The sequence below is a fragment of the Caretta caretta genome, chromosome 3 (genome assembly GCF_965140235.1).
Source record: "Caretta caretta isolate rCarCar2 chromosome 3, rCarCar1.hap1, whole genome shotgun sequence".
Taxonomy (NCBI): Eukaryota; Metazoa; Chordata; order Testudines; family Cheloniidae; genus Caretta; species Caretta caretta.
In genome coordinates, this window is record NC_134208.1 from 191,884,205 (window position 1) to 191,907,789 (window position 23,585).

At 44.7% G+C, this 23,585-nt stretch overlaps 1 protein-coding gene across 1 annotated transcript in view; it reads left to right on the forward strand.

Moving 5' to 3' along the window:
• The first annotated feature begins 13,042 nt into the window (after positions 1-13,042).
• Positions 13,043-23,585, forward strand: part of LOC125633464 (uncharacterized) — a 92,392-nt gene continuing 81,849 nt past the window's right edge. The window contains exon 1 of the mRNA XM_048842766.2: positions 13,043-13,451. The gene's annotated coding sequence lies outside the window, so the exon portion shown is untranslated. The remainder of the gene's footprint in view (positions 13,452-23,585) is intronic.

Genomic DNA, 23,585 nt, shown 5'->3' on the forward strand with positions numbered 1-23,585 from the left:
GATTGTTTATGGTATGAAACCATCCCAGTGGGTATTTATTTTTATACATTTATAGTCCTATTGTCTTATGTGTCCTACAAACTAAAGCAATGAATTGTGATGGTTTTAGTTTATACAAAAATATTAAGAATTAACATGCTCTGTAGTGCATCACCAGGGACTATTTACTAAAATAAATCTCCATACTGACTTCATTCTTCTGAAGTGGGTTTTTTACCCATGAAAACTTATGCCCAAATAAATCTGTTAGTCTTTAACGTGCCACCGGACTCCTTGTTGTTTTAACTAAAATATTATTTACATAGAAAAATAACACAATAAGTTTACAAGTTTCTGTTCATGAACAGAAAACTACATTTCTCTTTGCTAATAATGATATTTCAGATTGATCTATGGATCAGGATATTTCTCTGTCACAAAAAGATTGAAAAGGCAGCTTACATAAACATCCAGTCTAAAACAAATTAAGAAACAAGAAAGTCTTTCACAGTCTTCAAGATATTGAAACATCACGTTCCCCAACATTTTTCAAGGAGAAGAGCTGAAATTTGGTCTTGGAGATTTCCCTTACACGAGTCTGGTGAACAAGGGGAGTTCATTTTTCTTGATCGTCTTTGTGAATGGTTTTGTATTGTTTTGCAATCTCTCTGTTCCAAAAGTGGTGTACTGCTACTGCCTGATCTTCTCAAACTCCCTAACAGAGACAATCGCAGCCAGGTCTGCAATGTCTCTGGTGTCCAGTTTAACACAGTCTACACTCTCTTCTGAGAAGGGGTTGTGTCAAGGTTCCTTCCCCACTCTGAACTCTAGGGTACAGATGTGGGGACCTGCATGAGAACCTCCTAAGCTTACTTTTACCAGCTTAGGTTAAAACTTCCCCAAGGTACAAACTATTTTACCCTTTGCCCTTGGACTTTCGGTGCAACCACCAAACGTTTAACCGGGTTACTGGGAAAGAGTTGTTTGGAAACGTCTTTCCCCCCAAAATCCTCCCAACCCTTGCACCCCACTTCCTGGGGAAGGTTTGGTAAAAATCCTCACCAATTTGCATAGGTGACCACAGACCCAAACCCTTGGATCTTAAGAACAATGAAAAAGCATTCAGTTTCTGAAAAGAAGAATTTTAATAGAAGTAAAAAGAAAAAAGAATCACCTCTGTAAAATGAGGATGGTAAATACCTTACAGGGTAATTAGATTCAAAACATAAAGAATCCCTCTAGGCAAAACCTTACGTTACAAAAAGACACAAAGACAGGAATATCCATTCCTTTTAGCACAGCTTATTTCCTCAGCCATTTAAAGAAATCATAATCTAACGCATATCTAGCTAGATTACTCACTAAGTTCTAAGACTCCATTCCTGTTCTGTCCCCGGCAAAAGCATCACCCAGACAGACAGAGAGGCTTTGTTTCTCCCTCCCCCCCAGCTTTTGAAAGTATCTTGTCTTCTCATTGGTAATTTTGGTCAGGTGCCAGCCAGGTTATCCTAGCTTCTTAACCCTTTACAGGTGAAAGGATTTTTCCTCTGGCCAAGAGGGATTTTAAAGGTGTTTACCCTTCCCTTTATATTTATGACAGGTTGTCCATTTCTTCTATAACCTCAACAAGTGCCTTGATGTGTTGTGCCTGGACACCTTTCACCTGCTCACAGTGCTTTGTATTAGACCCTTTTCTGTTGATTTCTCTTTCTTCTGCGGCTTAAAATTTTCCTGTCAACCTGGCCACCACTGGTCCTGTTATCATCCAGTGCTGAGGGCCTCTAGACTTTGTGTTAGACCAACAGCTCCACCACCCCCTTTGAATACAGCATTATTTTGTTCACAAAGTTGGTCAAGTGTGATTGCAGAGAAAACATTCTGTCTTGTGAACTGTGAAGTTCCTCTTTAGGAGCTCTCTACTTGTGTCTGGATCACTATGTGAAGGCTTACCATATCCAGAGGTGAACAGGCATTCAATGCCAAGAACCAGGGTGACAGCTTTCCAAGGCATTCAATGTAAAGAGCAAAGTTTGCTGAGCAGATTGACAGCACATAGGTCAATACAAGAAGCTCCAGTTGAAGTGTGGTATGTGAGAAGTGGAACAGTAGGTTTTCTAGTTTTTGCTTGAGCCACCTGCATGCTTCTTGTAGGGCTTGGCTAATCAGTTGGCAGTCAGTCTTGATTTCAACATTTGTGGCAGGGATGGGAGAATTAGTTAACTTCAAAATGAATGGAAGGATAACAGTAAGACTCAGGAAGTGATGATCATCTTCTTCACTGATGCTGCAGTCTCACTGTCCGGGGTGGAAATTCCTTGGACAGCTCCCTCCACTTGAGTACTGGGATGCTGAAAAAGTGATATCCTAGTTCCAGAGAAGGAGTCTATTGCTGTGGTGGAGTTGGGCTTGTGGTCTATGTTGTCTATTGCCACAGTAGTGAACAGACCGCCACAAAGCTTTAGAGGACGGACTATACTTTCATCCTTGAAGTGTTGGTATGAGCTGTTTGCCATGCTGGTAGAGATAGCCAACATCTGTCATAGGAGATGGACAATCCAAGTTTAAAGAATGTATCTACTAGCTCACTTTTTCATGTCTGTGCATGAAGTGTCAAACCAATGTAGACTGGTAAAGACATTTCTAAAGTTTTGTTGTGGTGCAAACTTTCTGTTCTTTCAGAGTGATGGATGTTGTTGTTGTACTGCAACAGTTGTGCCAAAGTAAGGGTAACTGGACGAATGGAAACATGTTCTGATTGAGTTTTAATGTTTGAACCATCCAATATCATGGGCACCAGTGCCAACAGTGACTCAGGAACAGATTTTTCTTGGCATCCTGGGTCAAATGATCCAGTAAACTGTGTTCATTTGAAACATGTCTCTTTGAATAATTTTTGCTATTTGGGACAGGTGAAGTGCTTCCTTGTCACAGTCTTCTTCAGATGTTTTTTGGAAGGCATGTCCAACATCATTGTTGAAGGCAAGGAGCACACCATGTCCTTGTGTGCTTGGAGATCTGGAATGTGTGAAAGGATATGAGTTTTTAGTTCAGTACTGGGAATGCACCGAGCCCGTGCTACCCTCTGCCGTTCTACTATAGCTGTTATAGTGCCTTGTGAGGGGTGCTAGTTTAAAGACTGGAGCCACATCTTCCTTCAGTCTTGTCTCTTCAATGTATGCTATCAGTTCAGCAAAGGCAATCCCATGCAATAGCTTCTCTGTGTTACTTTGCTCAGTTTTCTTCTCCCTGACTTTGTTGTAGAGAGACACCAAACATCCTGCATGATACTTTGCCTCTTGGGCCACTAAATCCCCTGCACTTAGTTTTGCAAGCAAGCACTGGTCTTCAGCTGAAGTGCACACTTGCAGACTTGACTGTCAATGCCGAGGGTTAGACAGACCTGGCTCTCAAACAAGTTTATCTTTTTGACATATATGAAGTACTAGTAATAGCCAATAGTAATCTAATATCTTTCATTACTGTGTACGGTTGATATTACCCAATCACCAGGCAGCGTCATACAAAATAGCACCTGAAAGAAAAAAAAGGAAAGGTGATTAAATTCTGCCAAGACCACATTGACAATCAAATTTAGTACAAAATGTGTTCTTACACCAATTTTAAGGTCACATTGAAACAAAACCAACAATATATCCCTTTATAGTTGGAGTATGTTATGTTATTTGCCAATTATTAAAAAGTTGTTAAAATGGCGGCCACCACCAATAGGGCATTAGTTGGCGATGGGCCCATATCTGAAAATCTTTATTAGGTCATGTCCTAAGTCTCTTTGACAGATTTCATGCTTTTGTCGTAAAACTCCAAATTCTGTCATTTTTTTGGTAGAGATTTGATCACCTTTGCAGTTCCCTATAAACACTGTGGGGGCAAGGGGAGGCAAATGGTCTTTCCTTCTCTCTCCTCCCCATAGGGTAGGTGCTGGGAAATAAGGAGCCAGAAGCTTGCTCCCTCTCCAGCATGCTGTTCCCTTGGCTGATGGCTGCTTGAAGAGCCTGCCTTGTTCTGCTCAGCAGTCACAGTAATGAATGACTCTGCCAGAGCACACAGCCTCTGAGCTGATTTCAGGAGGCTTCTCCATGCCTCCTGAGTGGTTAATTGAAAAGGTGGATATTAAGGCAGCTACTCAGTCAGGAGCCCAGAAGAGCATGCTTGAAATTACGACTCTCCTAGAGAAACGAGGACAGTGTGTTTTGCCAACCCCAAGCGTTAACAAATCATGAGTCATGCCTCCTCAAAATCTTGAGATTGGCTTAAAAATTCATAAGATTTTTAAAAATAATCAGGCGAGAAAGGATTAGATTTTTATTGGTAGATGTCAGTAAACCTTGATTTCACCATACACACACAAACCAACAAGAATATTTCCATCAATAATAATAAAATATACCAACAGGCAAAGTAAGAATTAGTGTTTGATTTAAGGATATTTACTTTGCTTATTTTGACACGTGATGCTGAAAATTTGTATTTTAATGAAGCTTTAATTTTTTGAATCTCAAAGTCTACTGTCAATAAATAATTGTCTGGCCCTCTCCCGCACAATTTCCCTCAACTATGAAAATTTAAATAAATAAAAATAGAAAAAATGCATAAAACCCATAATATTTTGCAACTGTGAAATTTAAAATAAAATAGAAAAAATGCTTAAATTACACATTGATATTATCTGTCAAAATTATAAAAAAAAATCAAATTCTGCCAACCCTAAGAATAAAACAGTTTGGTTTTTTTATTTGCCTTCTGATTTTAGTCTCTGAAGTTCACTATTCAAAGCTTTTATCTGCAATCATGAGGGATAGAAACTTACCTTAAAAACAAAACAAAACAAAACAAAACAGAGATTCTCATTTCATCAACTGACCCCAGGAGTTCAGGTTTTAAGAAAACTACCAAATATTGTGAGGCTTGCAATACAATCACAAGAATTGGTAATGCTGAGACTTAACAGGTCTGATTTTACTCTGCTTGGAAAGAAAACTAGACTAGTCAGCTTCACTTTCTGTTCACACCATTGTCCTTTTCACTTTCTGGTTGTCATGCACATTATAGTGAACCATGCTGATGTGTCTGAGTATGTTACACACACACATATTGTGATAGTAACTTCCTGTCAGAGTATTTTTCCTGCCCTTGTATATAATCTGACATTTAAAGTATTTAATTTTTAATTATGAATAATATGTAATTAATAAATGTTTAACATTAATACATATAATCTTACATTTAAAGTATACATTTATTTTGTATATTAAATAAATCCTTCACAATCAGCCTCCTCAGTAATGAAACATGTTGTGCATGTCAATACTTGAAGCCTGACATTATACTGTATAAGAACCATCAAACATTTAACTTAACAGAATATATGTGTTCTGCACTGTGAAGAACCTAGCTCACTTCAGGGCACACTTAAATAATAATTATAATATGCAGCACAAGAACCCTTGTTCATATTCATCATGTACAAACATTTATTTTATTGTACTGAATGTATTGATGTGGACACAGTGTCAAAATGAGGACAGACATATGGATGGATATTAAGTGTCAGGCTGCAACATTTATAAAGTGTTAACAGAGGGGATGGGTGGTACCCACCCATCCCCCATGCTCTCCTATACCAGGCATTTAATTGGTTCCAGTGCGGGTGTCACTGGGCTCCTACCATATAACCCGCAACTCAGGGTAGGTTTTCCTCAGCATGCCCCCCAGGACTCAGCTCTCTCTGACTCCTAACATCCTCCCCCCTTGCAAGGAGGACAGAAGAAGCAGAAGAGTGGGTACCTTGGCCTGCGAGGTACTGGCGGGGCACAATCTAAAGGGGAGACACATGACCACCCCACATGTCTCCTCTGCCCCACAACCACCACCCCCCAGCCCTGCACCCAGCCCGGGGCCGTTGCACTCTCCCCGCTCCACATTACCTCCAGGGGGGGATCTCTGTTCTTCTCCCACTGTGCCTCCCCTCGCCCCGCACATTCAGCCACTCTCTATGGCAGCTGGGCCTGAGTGGGGAGCTGGACAGAGCCGCTTCTCATGCAGCTGAAGCTGGCCGCTCCCAGTTGGTGCCTCAATGCAGTGCAGCCGCTGCCTGAGAGAACATGGTGGGGGTGGGCTGCCCCCTACCCAAGCCTGACTGCCAGGGACAGGGGCCAAGTGAGCCAGAAACGTGCTAGGCAGAGGGGGAGAGGGGACTCCAGCTTGCTCGGCCCATGTCCCCTGCAGCCGGACCAGGGCAGGAGGCGGCCCACCACCGGCGCCCCAGCCAGGCTCTCTCAGAGAGCAGCAACCCAGAGCGCCCAGTGTGAGAAGTGGCTGGTCCGCTCCCCGCCTGAGCCTGGCTGGGGCCGAGCACCCTGGGGGCAAGCGCAGCAGGAGACAAAGCCCCTCTCCCTCCCCCTGCCCCGGCAGGCCAAGCAGCAATCTGGGGTGGAGGGGGGCACTTGATCCTGCATGACCCCCCTCCCCCATCGCCTATGGTTCCAAGGTATGACCTCTGCCCACGAGGGACACAACATCGCATCCTATCCCATAAGACCAAAGCCTATCACCAAAATCCCAGGTCTTTTACCTCTGGGAACTGTTCATTTTATCCTTTTAACTGCACTGGAAACTAGTTGTGATGAATTAACACAACCAAGTTCCTGAGTTAAGTACTAAGCACATTCCTTCTTAACCTACTGTGGCTTGAAGGTGCTGCGAGGAAGGTGAATAGCTCCCTGGTCCTCTGCCTATTGGCTTATGGGAGAAAAAAATCCCTTCTGAACCCCAAATGGGCGATCAGCTAGACCCACAGTGTTCGTCAGGCCAGGTTCCCATTACTAGTTCAGGGTGCGTAGGGTGGGGCTGCTGGAATGGAGCTGGAAGAGGCTCCCCATAGCTCCTATTCCAGGTTAAATCCTTGGCCAGCTTCCCTCCCCACAGCTAGCAAATGGGTGCCAAAGATTCCAAGGGGGTAGAAGAGCTATCTGGTGTCCCTCAGCAGGTGTCTCCCACCCTTGCTTCTGGGATTGTCCCCTTTCACCACTGGCCTCATCAAGTTCCCCACCTGTTGAGGCAGGTGGGTGCCATTTTGTCATATAACTGGACAAGAGCTGTGTAGCTGCACAGCAGCTTGAATGAATTTGAGAGTTGCTCATTATATCAATAAAGTGTTTTCTTGCCAGCCTTATTGAAAGGAATGTAAGTGGTACTCAAATTACAAAAATAATACATTTCTGCCTCTTGATTCTATTGGCTGGGGGAAGAAAATTATGAATTACAGTTGAAGCTGAGAGCAAATAAAATCAGGCATGTGCACTTCAGTTGTGTCTGTTAAAGAATGTTAAACACTGGTGTAAGGCAATTGAGGCACCTTCTGTTTTTTTCTCACACAAGGCATTGTTTCATGGGGCACGAGTGCAGACTTGTAACAGGAAAAATATTGTTTTCTAAATAATACAAGGTACTTTTGAAATCCCACTACCCCTCATCTACACCTTTAGGCATCTAAATGCATTTAAAAATCTGGCTCCTAATGACTTTCAATGGGAGCTGGTGTTAACTCTTTTGGGCTCCTTTTCAAATCCCAGCTGTAAAAGTGAGAAAATAAAAAATAATAATTAAAAAAAATCTAGGTTTTCATAGTACATTAACTCTGCAATGTTACACAGTGCTGGGTATTTAACTGTGTAACCTTAGTAATATGTTACTGTATGTTTTAAAATTGGGGGGAATAAGGTTTGAGGAGTTTATGAACTTTACATGAACATAAATGTTTCAACAGAGGATTGGTTTCTGACTTGAAATGTGTCTACAGTGGCTGTTTTCTTACATTTAAAACATCCTAGTTATATATCTACTATCACATAAACGTAGGCCTTCCTGGTGCATGTTGTTGCTTATGGGTGGACCCATGCAGCCACTCGGATCCCCATGTAATTGGTGTCTGTGCAGCAGTACCCGTATGCAACAACTTACAGCATCTGGGCCATAAGCCTCAATTGTGCTTTTAAGGCACAGCTCATATTTGGGGCAGCGCAAAGCTGCACCCTGCATAGGGATTCCGTTAGATCCATTACACAAATAAATCTGAGTGACTGCAAAAGTTTCAGATAACAGTAAGTCTAAAGTTGGCAGGTGCCATGCTGGACATACATTCAAATATAAAACCTCTATTATAATTAGGAGAGTTTTACTTCAGGATCGGATTGAGCCAGTAATAGTGAATACATAGTACAAGAAATTCTCTTGTGGCTCACTTGAGACTTTCAAAAGCTCCTAAGTGACTTAGAAGCACAAATTCCACTGAAATGAAAATCACTTCAGTGCTTTTGAAAATATTACCCCATCAATGCTTGCATGATTTAAGCTTTTTTTTTTAAAAGAGTTGTTTACTTGTAAAGAAAACCCTACCAATATGAATCAATGCAGTGCTGCCTTCTAGTGTCTGCAGGCAGAAAAAACTGAAGCAACAGCTCTCTCACAGCTGTGAACAACCCCCAATCATCTCAGATGAGTGTTGACTCTGGAGCCTAATGACAACGTAAAGTTTTAAATGTTGTTAATTATTTCACTGTTAATCATTTTAACAAACATCCAGCTGTTCTAAGAGTTTGAGAACAAAAACAGCATCATTTTTTTCCTAACCTGACCCACTGGTCTTACTACATGGTCATTACCTTCTACTGTTATTTTGGGGCAGTAGTTCTGGCAATATTTGAAGTATATGTTTTATTTTTGCAGTATTAAAATTACCTTTGCAATATTCTGCTTTGTATTTTTATTTCATTTATATTTAAGTTAGAAAAAATGAATAAACAGTTTAGAAAAATAGGCCAATTTTCACTGAACAAAATACGGTATTACAGATTTGAAGGGGCCAACAAAACTAAAATCAATTTCCTTTGCTGCTAGCTGAAAATGTGTGACCTTGCAAAAAAGACTGGTTATATTAACGATGGCTCAGCATATTTTACAAGCTAAAATTTAACTTTCACATTCTTGGCAAAAAACAGAAGTGTCAGTAATTTATGTCTGTTAAATCTGCATGAAACATCACATTCAGTATGACCATTTGGAAAAGTATCCATTCTCTAAAATGGAATAGATCACGTACTCGAGAGTGTCTTGGCAGAAGATGTTGTACTAGGACTATATGTCCTAGTTCAGTGAAAAGGTCTCAATTCAGCAAGTTGTCTACAGAGCTATACAAATAAACTCAATTATCCTCCACCATTTACATCTACAAATGTTATTTTTGATGTTCTCTTTCTCTGGTGACCTTAACAATAATGGCATTTTTTTTTAAGCGATCTACAAACACACCAGCCTCAGCTTCGCCACTGCATAGTTTACAACTACAGCTACCTGAAATTTGGCTTTGCAGGAGTCAGAACAGGCATTTTCTCTGCTCAGGCACAACTGTGGGCTTGCACTCCTGAGTTTCCATTTGAATCTAACTAAATAAAACTCAGTTTCACATCCAGTCATTGGCAACCATGACTATTGTATAAATTAGATATAAAATCATAAATTTGGCCATATTCACTTAAAATTGGGCCCACTAGTCACCAAAAACTGAGCTCAGGTTAACTGGTAAATTTCTTTATCCTTAATTAATCTTTTTGATTAACATGGACTTAGTTTTTTATTTGTAACAGACCCCCAAAACAAAATATTTGACTTGATTTAGCATTCTCTAAAACATCTCAGTAAGCATTCTTCTTAATAGGCTGATTTATTTATATTTTAAATTATTAAAAAACCTATGTGACACTCCAAGTAGCGCCCTGGAATCCCCATATTCACCACTGACATACGATTATGAAATGTTTTGTACAATGCATGCCTTCTGAGGTATCATTTTAAAAGTCTTGATCTGCTGAATCTTAATATTTTGTTGAACTGTATGTACTATCATTAGTGAAGTTATGAAGTATTTCCATATGTATTACCGAAATATGTTCTGAGGTTGGGAATGCCCACAGCTAGCCTTTCAGTAGCAACAAAGAAGCAACTATCACTGGCCAGACAAGCATTGATGGCCCATCAAGAAGAATTCACTGTTCCAAAGACTCCTCAGAGAAGGCACATATGTAATGAGAGCAGCCTACCTCCATGTCACAACAAGGATCTTTCTAGCAACTGGAAGAAAGTATAAAAGAGGGACAGTGACATCATCACTTGACCCCTCTCCTCTCCCATCTCAACACTAGAAGATCACCTGGAAGACAAAGATTTTGAACTGGAGAGATTGGTGTCAGGCTGGGAAGGGAATCCAGATGCTGTGTTGAGAACTGTGAGCTGCCTGTAACGTCTATTAGGATGAGAGACTGCTTGATTCAAATCTTGCTTAGTCTCTACAATTTAGACTGAGAATTTATTTTTGTTTCTTATGTAATCAATCTCTTATAATCACAAAAAATCTGTCTTTCCATAGTAAATAAATCTGTTTTTATATGTTACCTAAAAACAGGGTGTTTTTGGTTGAAGTGCTTGGGGAATCTCAGCTCAGATTACAAAGGCTGGTGTATGTCCACTTTTCTTTCACAAAGTGGCAAACTAATTAATGAGCTTGCACTGTCCAAAGGAGTCTTGAGCAATGTAAGACGGTATATTTCTGGGGTGCAAGGCTGGGGTGATTGGCTGGTGCTTTTCTCTGTGTGATTCATGAGTGGCTCAGGGAGTATTCATGCAACATAGCTGGGTATGGGGCTCTACATGCTGATGGCTGAATGATCACAATGCCTGGAAAGGTTTTGCTGCTTGTCACTGGCATAGCATTGTGTGAGTCAGCCCAGGCTGGAAAGTTAAGGGAGCACAGCAGTTCCACAGTTCCAAGTTGTACCCTGAGGAATCCCATCACAATCTATCCAAGATGCCCTAACACATAATTAATTACAATGAAATCATCACAGCAGCATTAAACTAATCATTTCAGCAGGAACTCAGCCAGCCAGCCACCTACAGAAATTCCTCATCCCTTCATCATTATAGGAAGCATACCTCTGACAGTTATATCCTGCCTACATTAAAGGCTATTAATTCTGTTCTGAACACATTACATCGCACATGTTATTTGTGGGTTGGCAGATGGAAAAATATATAAACAAAAATGGAACTCTGTATGATTTTTTGCTGACCTGATGAAGGCCAGTAACAAAATCAACCATAAATATGGTTCACATGATCTAGGAAAAAGGGTGGCATAAATAAAAAGCACAAATCTTCCATCAATCTGTTAATGAAAAAAAGGACAGATGTATGGGAGTTTTGCCTGGGTAAGAAGTACAGGATTAGACCCCAAGTATTGCCAATATCAATGAATATACACCAAAAGTAAAACATTCAGGAGGCTCATAGCCTACACCAACTTCACTGCCTTTTGCAGTCACTATCAATCATAAACGGAGCAGTAACAGTGTTAGTTTAACACTAGCATGGTAAAATAGGTAATTGTTGCAGATTAAAATGCCATGTGAAATGAAAGTGCCATCAAGATGCTTTCTAGTTGCTTGGCATGTGTCCCATATAATGACTGTATTTCTTTGATTACAAAATGTAACCGTTTACCACAAACTAAACAAAAAAACCCACAAAAAGACAATAGCAACAGCCTGTGTGAGTGATAGTATCATTAACTGTTATTCCCTGCTGGAACTGGCAGGTGAAACCTAGAAACATGATTGCTTGTTCAAGTAAGATTTATATTTCTTTTACCCTTTTCCTTATTTAATTGTACTTTATTTTTAGCTATCAAAATAATTTTTAATTTTGCTGCATCTAAAAACTATCAGCCTTGTCATTTAAAATAATGATTTTTCTTTATTTAAAATAATTTGTTGACAATCGCTGTTATTCAATCCACATCAGTTAAGTATTCTTAGAATACAAACCGTTCTATTCTCAAATAGTTTACATGGTGTGTGAGAGTGATTTTCATATAAACTAAAAGAAAAATTGATGGCATGTATCTTTTTCATTAAACTTACACAAAAGGCAGCAACATTTCTAGATGTTTCCATTTGAGGCCCCATCCTGCAATGGGATTCATATGGGCAGACTCCTGCACTTGAGTGGATCCTCCACCCATGCGGTTCCACTTTAGAACGGATTTCTTCACAATCACTTTTTTGCCTAACACAGGAATTCTTAATTTAAAGTACCATGGATGAAGCAGTTATGACTTGTAATACTGTAATTTACATTTCAATAAATTAGAGTGGCATTTTACACACTAACTGGCTTTTCTCTAATCAACGCATGTTGTGCCTAATTCTGCATCCTTAAGCACCCATCTGAACTTAACAGGTGTTTCTAGTACATAAGAAATGTAGGATCAAATCTTCTGTAATTTGTGTAACAAACTTAAGTTTCCCCCACACATACCCCAGTTCTCAAATAATAACAGAGCTGTAATGAGGTTTCGGTACTACATTTTCATTCTCTTTACTTCCGTGTATTTCAGCACATTTACTTGTATACTGTGATAACTGAAACTAAACTACAATTGCCAAAATAAAATAACTGTAACAATAAGTTAATGCAACAATGAAGTTTATATTTCATCAAATACAAGAAAGAACATGCAAAATAATGTTTCTCACATGCACTGGAGCTCCTCCTTGCAAATATTTAGTATTTTGTAAAATTTGTTTGTACATGATGCTAATTATGTAAGTTATTACATCTGTGCATTATAGGTGAGTTATGGGGTACTGAAGGAGGGCAGGAATCATAACTGAATTTCCTGACTTTGTGTTTGCAAAATCTCAAGGCTAAGATTGTATTAACATTGTTTTTTGCCTTTGATTTACTTTAAAGAAAAGCAGAGGTTGGTGTATTATTTGGACTGTCAATAAAAACACAGTCAAATAAATACACGTTTGAATCCACTTTTGTATGCTGTTTTACCCACTATGTACAGCACTGTGCCCTGAACAGAAGGGAGGAGAATCCCCCCAACTGGAGGGGTATCATTTTCAGTCAGGGGGTGGAGGGTTTTGCTGGGTGTGGCTCTGTGAGGGATACAGGGAAGTTCCCCGCAGACCTCGCCACAGCCTGAGGCAGCAGCAACCTCTGTTCCCCACAGGAGGCTGGAGGGAGAGGCGCGCAGGAGGAACCCGCCAGCTCCGCTCCGCTCCCGCGCACGCCGCAAACGCTGCGCCCTGGTGGGTAGGAGGGCGCGTGCAGAGCCGGTCCCTGCTCCGCGCGCCGGCTGCCGGGGGATCGGAGTCCCGTCCCCGGCTCTCGTGTGGTTAGCAGGGGCCGCGCCCCCAGCTCAGTAGCCGGCGGCGGAGGTTCAGCCCGCGCACAAGCTGGGACTCTCCGACGGCCGCAGGAAAAAGCCCAGGACACGGTAGAGGAGGGAGGCACAGAGCCGGGTCAGCGTAAGCGCTTCAAGGTCGTGTTCGTGTGGACGCGCGCCGTGTGTTGAAGTCCGGGCGTGGATTGGGTGTCCGCATGGCTGGGTACGTGCGCAGGTGTGTGCGCGTGTATGTAGCTGGGTGTGAGCGTGCATCTGTGTGGGTGTGTGAACGTAGCTGTGCTGGCCACACGTGCATTCATGTGTCTGTGGTGTGAACGCGTGTGGAGTGTGTGTCTGTGTGGTCCTGTATAAATATGCGTGGTTATTTTAAAAATTAGTAACTTTATGAAAGGTAGCTGTAATCACTTGTGTTTAAATTATGTATCTAACCAACCTTTGTTTAAAAATATTTCTATTGGGTCGATCTACCTGCAGACTAACCCAGGCTTAATGTTATCAGAGAATGAACTGTGTTCTGATAATTTTTGAGCAAAAGAGAAATTAAAGTATAACCTGCATGAATTTTTTTTTAAAATTAAACACATTTCATCTGTATCTTTTCCAAACATATAAGATAAAAAAAATCTAAATAATGCAGTTGTGACTAGAATTCTTGGATGAGAAACACATGCAAAGTATTCTTCTTATTATAATATTTTGGATGTTCATAGATCATTTTCAGATACATCTTTCTTTCTATACCAATTGAGAGATTTTTTCTCTTCCTGCCTTTTGTGTGTGTAGTTCTTTCTGTGGCTACCATCCTGCCAAAAAATTGTTTACCAAGCCCGCAACTGAGACAGTTGTGTTTATTCTAGGAGTTTGCATAGATCTCTGGTATCCTTACACTACTGTGGAGGGGAGATGGGACAATCAGCAGCTGAATAGTTTAGTCGTAAGCATAGAGACTTCTGGATGTGAGGGTGCTGTGAATAACCACTCCAGCTGTGCTGTACAATTAGTCTTAATGACAGAGAATACACTATGACCGCTCTTTGTAGCAGGAGTAGCAATGTTGGTGAGAAGAATCCACAGTGTTTTTTCAGATTCCCATATAACAGTGTGTTAAAGAATGAGAATGCTTTTGATGGCGGCTTTCCTCTTGCCAATCCTGGCTTGATCTTTGTATGTGCCTTATCATGAAGGTGACACCCACTAGGAGGAATAGGGGACAGAACTGCCTTCAGAATTCCCCACAAGCGCTGCTCCTACTCATCACTTGATTATTGGCATATGTAGGGTGAGTAGTGCCATAAGTGATACTGTGTCCATTTTCCTTCCTAGCAGCAATATCTCTAGTTTTAAATAACTCCTATGTTCAGTACTACTAAAATCTGTAAAGTCACTGCAGTCATATTAGCTGCCAAAACCGAAAGCAAATATGAATGCTGCTTTCACAGTATATGTGATACTTTAGGGAGACACTACCAGCACTTCATTATTTTAGTTTAACCACAAATCTAGGAGCAACATTTTGTATTCTAAAACACAGCCCCACTAGTGTGCCTTACCTGTGACCTGAAGGGAATAACTCTAGAAATGAGGGTGTATTACAGTCTCCATGACCAGTCAAATGCTGGTGTCTTGGATGAAACTGTCAACAAGGGCCAGAATCTGGGCTCAATCCTGCAAAAGAAACTCCTTCCTGAAAATGTCTAGAAGACTCCTAAGCAGATAAAAGGATACTGAAACTAAATGAGTAGGGTTAATACAAAGAAAAGCAATAAGCAGTAATCTATAGCAATAAGGTATTCCAAGGATACTTACAAAAAAGGGGGAAAAAGGTGGGAAAAAAGTTTGAAAGAAATATTGTTAAAAATACTGGCTCTGTTGTCCGAATTAAAATGATATGATAATGTTTTAAGATGGCAAAGGGGAGAGGGTTTTAAAAAATCCGTATTTGAGGACCTGACCTTGAGTTCAGTAACTGTTTTGTCTGAGTAATGAGGGCAGCACTGGACACTGAAAGGGAGAGTAAAGAACTAAAATAAAGCAATCAAATTCTTTAAAGAATCTTTTGTCTTCTTAAAAGGTTATTGTTGTCAGGGGTGATAAATCCAACATGTAACCGGTCCTAAAACCTCAAGAATTCACTTATTTAAGCCTTTATATACCCTTTTATTTTTTTAACAACAATAAATAATGATATTTTAGATCATTGAAACAGCTTAATTTTAAAACAAAACAAAATATTTCTCCACCCTGGCTGGAGTGAGCATGCTTAGTTGTTGCATGGAGAATAATCACCTTATGTTCGTCTGTGCTGAACCCTCCATCCAATGAAAGAGGGTGCTGATGGCCAGTTGCTGTGATACATGGCAGAGAGTCAGCAAAGCGAAGAGAGGTAATATTTGGTTTACACATCCAATTCCTTCAATCATGGGCAACCCAAACATGACAGGAACTGTGCACTGCCATTTGGTTCTGAGTGTTGGCATCCCTGTGTAAGTATAACTTGCTTTGCTGCCCTGGAAGTCCTGAGAGAGAGGCAGGAACTATCTTTGCTTCTTGGTGCAGTCTGATATTAGTCCATCATTCTTCTGGCTGAGCAGAATTAGTCAGGACCATCGCTGGATCCTGTCAGCCTATTCTCCCATTGAGTAAGACAAGACTCCTTCCCCTTCCTCGCTCATCACTTCGACTAGGGAGAAAAGAAGTGGCTTCTGAGACTGAAGCGATTTCTCCTGCTCAGTGCAGAGCATACTGCTGCTGGACCATTATTTTACAATTTTCTTCCATGTTTATTATGAACTGAGAGAGAACTCAATTATATTTTTACGTGTTTGCAAACATCCTTGGGAACAAACTGGGACATTTTCCACAAGCAGATCAAAAGGTAAATGGGTTTTTTGAGTGGTCTTCAGTCAAAACTCACCTATCTTTGTTTTCTGATATATTTCCTGTGCACCTTATCTTTTGAATGTTCAGATAGCTTAACTGACCTGAGTAGTTTTCAATGCAAAACCTGCTCCCCTGAGAGCTTTATTTTTAATTTGTTCATATCAGGATAGCTGTAATTTAATTAAAAGTCTCCCTGAAATAAACTCACGCTTTCATTACAGAAATGTTGCACTCAAATTATTTTAAAATAAAACTGAGACGATCAGGAACATCTTTTAATACCGGTGCTATGCCTGTCAGTTATGAGATTGTGCAGAACTAACCCTCCTTATCCTTGGGATGGCTAATGGGAAAAATAAATCTAAACAGAGGGATGTTTCTAAATCCTGTACTTTGTCACTTCCTTATTGCTTTTGAATGTCTCAATACCTGTCTCACTTATGCCTTCGGAGTCAGGGACAGCAGAATCACTGGAGGATATGTGTGGATCCTTAGGACTAACGTTGAATTTAGGATGTGTGCCACTAATACTGAGCTCACGAAGCACCATCTAAGCCAGAGGTGGGCAAACTACAGCCCACGGGCCACATCCGGCTCGCGGGACCATCCTGCCTGGACCCTGAGCTCCTGGCTGGGGAGGCTAGCCCCCGGCCCCTCCCCTGCTGTCCCCCTCCCCTGCAGCCACGCTGCCACGTGTGCAGCACTCTGGGTGGCGGGGCTGCGCGCTCCTGTGGGGCAGTGCGGCGGCATGGCTGGCTCCGGCCGGGTGGGTGGCTGCCAAACATGCTGCTCTGAGTGGCATGGTAAGGGGGTTGGGGGGGGTTGGATAAGGGGCAGTGGGTCCCGGGAGGCAGTCAGGGGACAGGGGGCGGTTGGATGGGGCGGAGGTTCGGGGGGGGGCAGTCGGGGACGGGGAACGGTGGGGGGTTGGATAGGGGGTGGGGTCCTGGGGGGAAGTTAGGGATGGGGGTGTGGATAGGGGTCGGGACAGGGAGCAGGGAGGTTGGATGGGGGTGGGGTCCCTGGGGGGGTGGTTAGGGGCAGGGGGTCTTGGGAGGGGGAGGTCAGGGGACAAGGATCCGGGGGGGTTGGATGGGTCAGCGGTTTTGAGGGGGGCAGTCAGGGGGCGGGAAGTAGGAGGGGCAGATAGGAGACAAGGGGCCAGGCTGTTTGGGGAGGCACAGCCCTCCCCACCCAGCCCTCCATACAGTTTTGCAACCCCCATGTGGCCCTCGGGCCAAAAAGTTTGCCCACCCCTGATTTATGCACGTTTGAGAGTAGAATTTGGCTTTACATCATGTGACGACTGACAGCTTATGTTTTATAAACTTCTTCATAGATAGACTGAGTGCTAAAGTTACTGACAAAGGGATCCCTTGTCTTGTAATCTTAGCTCTGGTCTACACTAGGACTTCAGGTCGGATTTAGCAGCGTTAAATCGATGTAAACCTGCACCCGTCCACACTATGAAGCCCTTTATTTCGACTTAAAGGGCTCTTAAAATCGATTTCCTTACTCCACCCCCTGACAAGTGGATTAGTGCTTAAATCGGCTTGCCGGCTCGAATTTGGGGTACTGTGGACACAATTCGACGGTATTGGCCTCCGGGAGCTATCCCAGAGTGCTCCATTATGACCACTCTGGACAGCACTCTCAACTCAGATGCACTGGCCAGGTAGACAGGAAAAGAACCGCGAACTTTTGAATCTCATTTCCTGTTTGGCCAGCGTGGCAAGCTGCAGGTGACCATGCAGAGCTCATCAGCAGAGGTGACCATGATGGAGTCCCAGAATCGCAAAAGAGCTCCAGCATGGACCGAACGGGAGGTACGGGATCTGATCGCTGTATGGGGAGAGGAATCCGTGCTATCAGAACTCCGTTCCAGTTTTCGAAATGCCAAAACCTTTGTCAAAATCTCCCAGGGCATGAAGGACAGAGGCCATAACAGGGACTCGAAGCAGTGCCGCGTGAAACTTAAGGAGCTGAGGCAAGCCTACCAGAAAACCAGAGGGGCGAACGGCCGCTCCGGGTCAGAGCCCCAAACATGCTGCTTCTATGATGAGCTGCATGCCATTTTAGGGGGTTCAGCCACCACTACCCCAGCCGTGTTGTTTGACTCCTTCAAAGGAGATGGAGGCAACACAGAAGCAGGTTTTGGGGATGAAGAAGATGATGATGATGATGAGATTGTAGATAGCTCACAGCAAGCAAGCGGAGAAACCACTTTTCCCGACAGCCAGGAACTGTTTCTCACCCTGGACCTGGAGCCAGTACCCCCTGAACCCACCCAAGGCTGCCTCCTGGACCCGGTTGGCGGAGAAGGGACCTCCGGTGAGTGTACCTTTTAAAATACTATACATGGTTTAAAAGCAAGCATGTGAAAGGATTACTTTGCCCTGGCATTCGCGGCTCTTCTGGATGTACTCCCAAAGCCTTTGCAAAAGGTTTCTGGGGAGGGCAGCCTTATTGCGTCCTTCATGGTAGGACACTTTACCACTCCAGGCCAGTAACACGTCCTCGGGAATCATTGTACAACAAAGCATTGCAGTGTATGTTTGCTGGCGTTCAAACAACATCCGTTCTTTATCTCTCTGTGTTATCCTCAGGAGAGTGAGATATAATTCATGGTCACCTGGTTGAAATAGAGTGCTTTTCTTCAGGGGACACTCAGAGGTGCCCGTTCCTGCTGGACTGTTTACCTGTGGCTGAACAGAAATGTTCCCCGCTGTTAGCCACAGGGAGGGGGGAGGGTTGAGGGGGTAGCCACGCGGTAGGGGGAGGCAAAATGTGACCTTGTAACGAAAGCACATGTGCTATGTATGTAATGTTAACAGCAAGGTTTACCCTGAAAGAGTGTAGCCACTGTTTTATAAAATGTGTCTTTTTAAATACCGGTGTCCCTTTTTTTTTCTCCACCAGCTGCATGTGTTTCAATGATCACATGATCTTCTCCTTCCCAGAGGCTAGTGAAGCTTAGAAAGAAAAAAAAACGCACTCGCGATGAAATGTTCTCCGAGTTCATGCTGTCTTCCCGCACTGACAGAGCACAGACGAATGCATGGAGGCAAATAATCTCAGAGTGCAGGAAAGCACAAAATGACCGGGAGGAGAGGTGGCGGGCTGAAGAGAGTAAGTGGCGGGCTGAAGACAGGGCTGAAGCTCAAATGTGGCGGCAGCGTGATGAGAGGAGGCAGGATTCAATGCTGAGGCTGCTGGAGGACCAAACCAGTATGCTCCAGTGTATGGTTGAGCTGCAGCAAAGGCAGCTGGAGCACAGACTGCCACTACAGCCCTTGTGTAACCAACCGCCCTCCTCCCCAAGTTCCATAGCCTCCACACCCAGACGCCCAAGAACGCGGTGGCGGGGGCCACCGGCCAACCAGCCACACCGCCACAGAGGATTGCCCAAAAAAAAGAAGGCTGGCATTCAATAAATTTTAAAGTTGTAAACTTTTAAAGTGCTGTGTGGCATTTTCCTTCCCTCCTCCACCACCCCTCCTGGCTTACCTTGGTAGTCATCCCCCTATTTGTGTGATGAATGAATAAAGAATGCATGAATGTGAAGCAACAATTACTTTATTGCCTCTGCAAGCGGTGAGCGAAGGGAGGAGGGGAGGGTGGCTAGCTTACAGGGAAGTAGGGTGAACCAAAGGTGGGGGGTTTCATCAAGGAGAAACAAACAGAACTTTCACACCGTAGCCTGGCCAGTCATGAAACTGGTTTTCAAAGCTTCTCTGATGCGTACCGCGCCCTCCTATGCTCTTCTAACCGCCCTGATGTCTGGCTGCACGTAACCAGCAGCCAGGCGATTTGCCTCAACCTCCCACCCCACCATAAATGTCTCCCCCTTACTCTCACAGATATTGTGGAGCACACAGCAAGCAGTAATACCAGTGGGAATATTGGTTTCGCTGAGGTCTAAGCGAGTCAGTAAACTGCGCCAACGCGCCTTTAAACGTCCAAATGCACATTCTACCACCATTCTGCACTTGCTCAGCCTGTAGGTGAATAGCTCCTGACTACTGTCCAAGCTGCCTGTGTACGGCTTCATGAGCCATGGCATTAAGGGGTAGGCTGGGTCCCCAAGGATACATATAGGCATTTCAACATCCCCAACAGTTATTTTCTGGTCTGGGAATAAAGTCCCTTCCTGCAGCTTTTGAAACAGACCAGAGTTCCTGAAGATGCGAGCATCATGTATCTTTCACGGCCATCCCACGTTGATGTTGGTGAAACGTCCCTTGTGATCCACCAGAGCTTGCAGCACTATTGAAAAGTACTCTTTGCGGTTTATGTACTCGGCGGCTTGGTGCTCCGGTGCCAAGATAGGGATATGGGTTCCGTCTATGGCCCCACCACAGTTAGGGAATCCCATTGCAGCAAAGCCATCCACTATGACCTGCACATTTCCCAGGGTCACTACCCTTGATATCAGCAGATCTTTGATTGCGTGGGCTACTTGCATCACAGCAGCCCCAACAGTAGATTTGCCCACTCCAAATTGATTCCCAACTGACCGGTAGCTGTCTGGCGTTGCAAGCTTCCACAGGGCTATCGCCACTCACTTCTCAACTGTCAGGGCTGCTCTCATCTTGGTATTCATGCGCTTCAGGGCAGGGGAAAGCAAGTAACAAAGTTCCATGAAAGTGCCCTTACGCATGCGAAAGTTTCACGGCCACTGGGAATCGTCCCAGACCTGCAACACTATGCGGTCCCACCAGTCTGTGCTTGTTTCCCGAGCCCAGAATCGGCGTTCCGTCACATGAACCTGCCCCATTAGCACCATGATGCATGCATTGGCAGGGCCCATGCTTTCAGAGAAATCTGTGTCCATGTCCTGATCACTCACATGACCGTGCTGACGTCGCCTCCTCGCCCGGTATCGCTTTGCCAGGTTCTGGTGCTGCATATACTGCTAGATAATGCGTGTGGTGTTTAATGTGCTCCTAATTGCCAAAGTGAGCTGAGCGGCCTCCATGCTTGCCTTGGTATGGCGTCCGCACAGAAAAAAGGCGCGGAACGATTGTCTGCCGTTGCTCTGATGGAGGGAGGGGCGACTGATGACACGGCTTACAGGGTTGGCGTCAGGGAGCTAAAATCAACAAAGGGGGTGGCTTTACATCAAGGAGTATTTCAGGCAGGACTTCACAGAGGGTTCCAATAAGAAATGGTGCACCTAAGTTATTGTTCTTATTGGAACAAGGAGGTTAGTCTGGCCTGTGATTGATACATGGCTAGATTTACCTCGCTGCACCTTCTCTGTGAGTGACTGCAATGTGACCTAGAGGAATGGGTCCCCTAGACGGGGAGGGGGGGAAGCAAATGAGTACAAAACAAATCTGCTCTATTTCTTGTTTTGATCCATTCCATCCATCTTTTACATCTTTGGCTGGCAGCAGACGGTGCAGAAGGACTGCATGCCATCCACATCTCATGGCTGCTCGGCAGAAGATGGTACAGTACGACTGCTAGCCATCCTCATCTCTTGCCTTTCCGGCAGAAGATGGTACAGTACGACTGCTAGCAATCCGTATCGCCTGCCTGCTCACCATAAGACGGTTCAATAGAACTGACTGCAGGACTAAAGAGAATGACCTGGTCAGGTCACTCCAAATTTAGTCCCTGCGCCCATGTCTGCCCAGGTGCTCCCAGCCGACGTGGCCAGGAGCACCTCGGACACGACGATGACGGCTACCAGTCGTATTGCACCGTCTGCTGCCAGAAGGCAATGGGTTGCTGCTACTGTGTAGCAATGCCGTACTGCGTCTGCCAGCACCCAGGAGACATACGGTGACGGTTACCTGAGCGGGCTCCATGCTTGCTGTGATATGGCATCTGCACAGGTAACTCAGGAAAAAAGGCGTGAAACGATTGTCTGCCCTTGCTTTCACGGAGGGAGGGAGGGAAGGGGGGCCTGACGATATGTACCCAGAACCACCCGCGATAATGTTTTAGCCCCATCAGGCATTGGGATCTCAACCCAGAATTCCAATGGGTAGCGGAGACTGCGGGAACTGTGGGATAGCTACCCACAGTGCAACGCTCCGGAAGTCGACCCTAGCCTCGGTACTGTGGAAGCACTCCACCGAGTTAATGCACTTAATGCACTTAGAGCATTTTCTGTGGGGACACACACACTCGAATATATAAAACCAATTTCTAAAAAACTTGACTTCTATAAATTCGACTTTATTCCGTAGTGTAGACATACCCTTAGTGTCATCCAACTCTACAATGAAGTCAGTGACATTTTTGTGCTCCATATGTTGAGAGGAGTACATGGAGAAGACACCTAAGTGGCAGGAGAACATGGGATGTGCTGGGAACTGGCAGGGCCGGATTAACTCTCCTGTAGGCATGGGGCTATTAGATTTTGTGGGGCCCCTGTATACAAGTCTTTTTCCTGGGAAGGAGTTTGGTGCAGGAGGGGGCAGGGGATTGGGGTACAGGAGGGGGTGCGGGGTCTGGGAGGGAGTTTGGGTGCAGGAGGGGGATCCAGGCTTGGGCAGGGAATTGGGGTTCAGGAGAGGTTGCGAGGTGCAGGCTCTGGCTGGGAGGCGCTTACCACAGGTAGCTCCTCGCCAGCGGCGCAGCCGGGCTCAGGCAGGCTGTCTGCCTGCCCTGGCCCCACGCCGCTCCTGGAAGCAACTGGTTGCTGGACATCTCTGCGTGCCCCTGCAGGGAGGGGGACAGTGTGTCTCCGTGCACTGCTTGCACTCGCTAGCGCCGCCCCTGCAGCTGCGGGGATGGTGCTGGGGGTGGGGGCAGCGCGCGGAGCTGCCTCCCCCCCACCGGGGACTGCAGAGACATCAGGGACATGCCAGCAGCCAGTCACTTCTGGGAGCAGCGCGGGGCCAGGCCAGGCAGCCTGAGTGCCCCAGAGATCGCTGCCCGTGATTTATTTTTGCAGGGTCCCCCTTGAGCTGGGGCTCTGGGCTGCAGCCCCAAAATCCTCTGCCTTAATCCGGCCATGGGAACTGGCTGTATTTTTAAAGATTGTATCAGTTAATTTATTGAGTGACTGACAGCTAGAGAATTTGGGGGACCAGCTAAGGCAGGGGTGAGCAAACTACAGCCTGCGGGCCAAATCCAGTCTGCGAGCTGTTTTAAGCCAGCCCACGAGCTCCCACTAGGGAGCAGGGTATGGGGCTTGCCCCGCTCCAGCTGGGGCACTGGGTCAGGGGCCACACTACGCAGCTTGGCCCTGCCCTGGTGCTCCAGCCAGGGCGCAGGGTTGGCGACTGCACCACGCAGCTCCTGGAAGCCACGGCATGGCCCCGCTCCAGCGCTCTTGCCGTGGTGCAGGGTCTGTGGCCGCTGCATGTGGCTCCCGGAAGCTGCGGCATGGCCCTGCTCTGGCACCTGCAAGCTCAAATGGCCCCCTCTGGTTCTCCAATGGGAGCTGCTGGGGTGGTGCCTGTGGATGGGGTAGGGTGCAGAGCCACCTGGCTGCGCC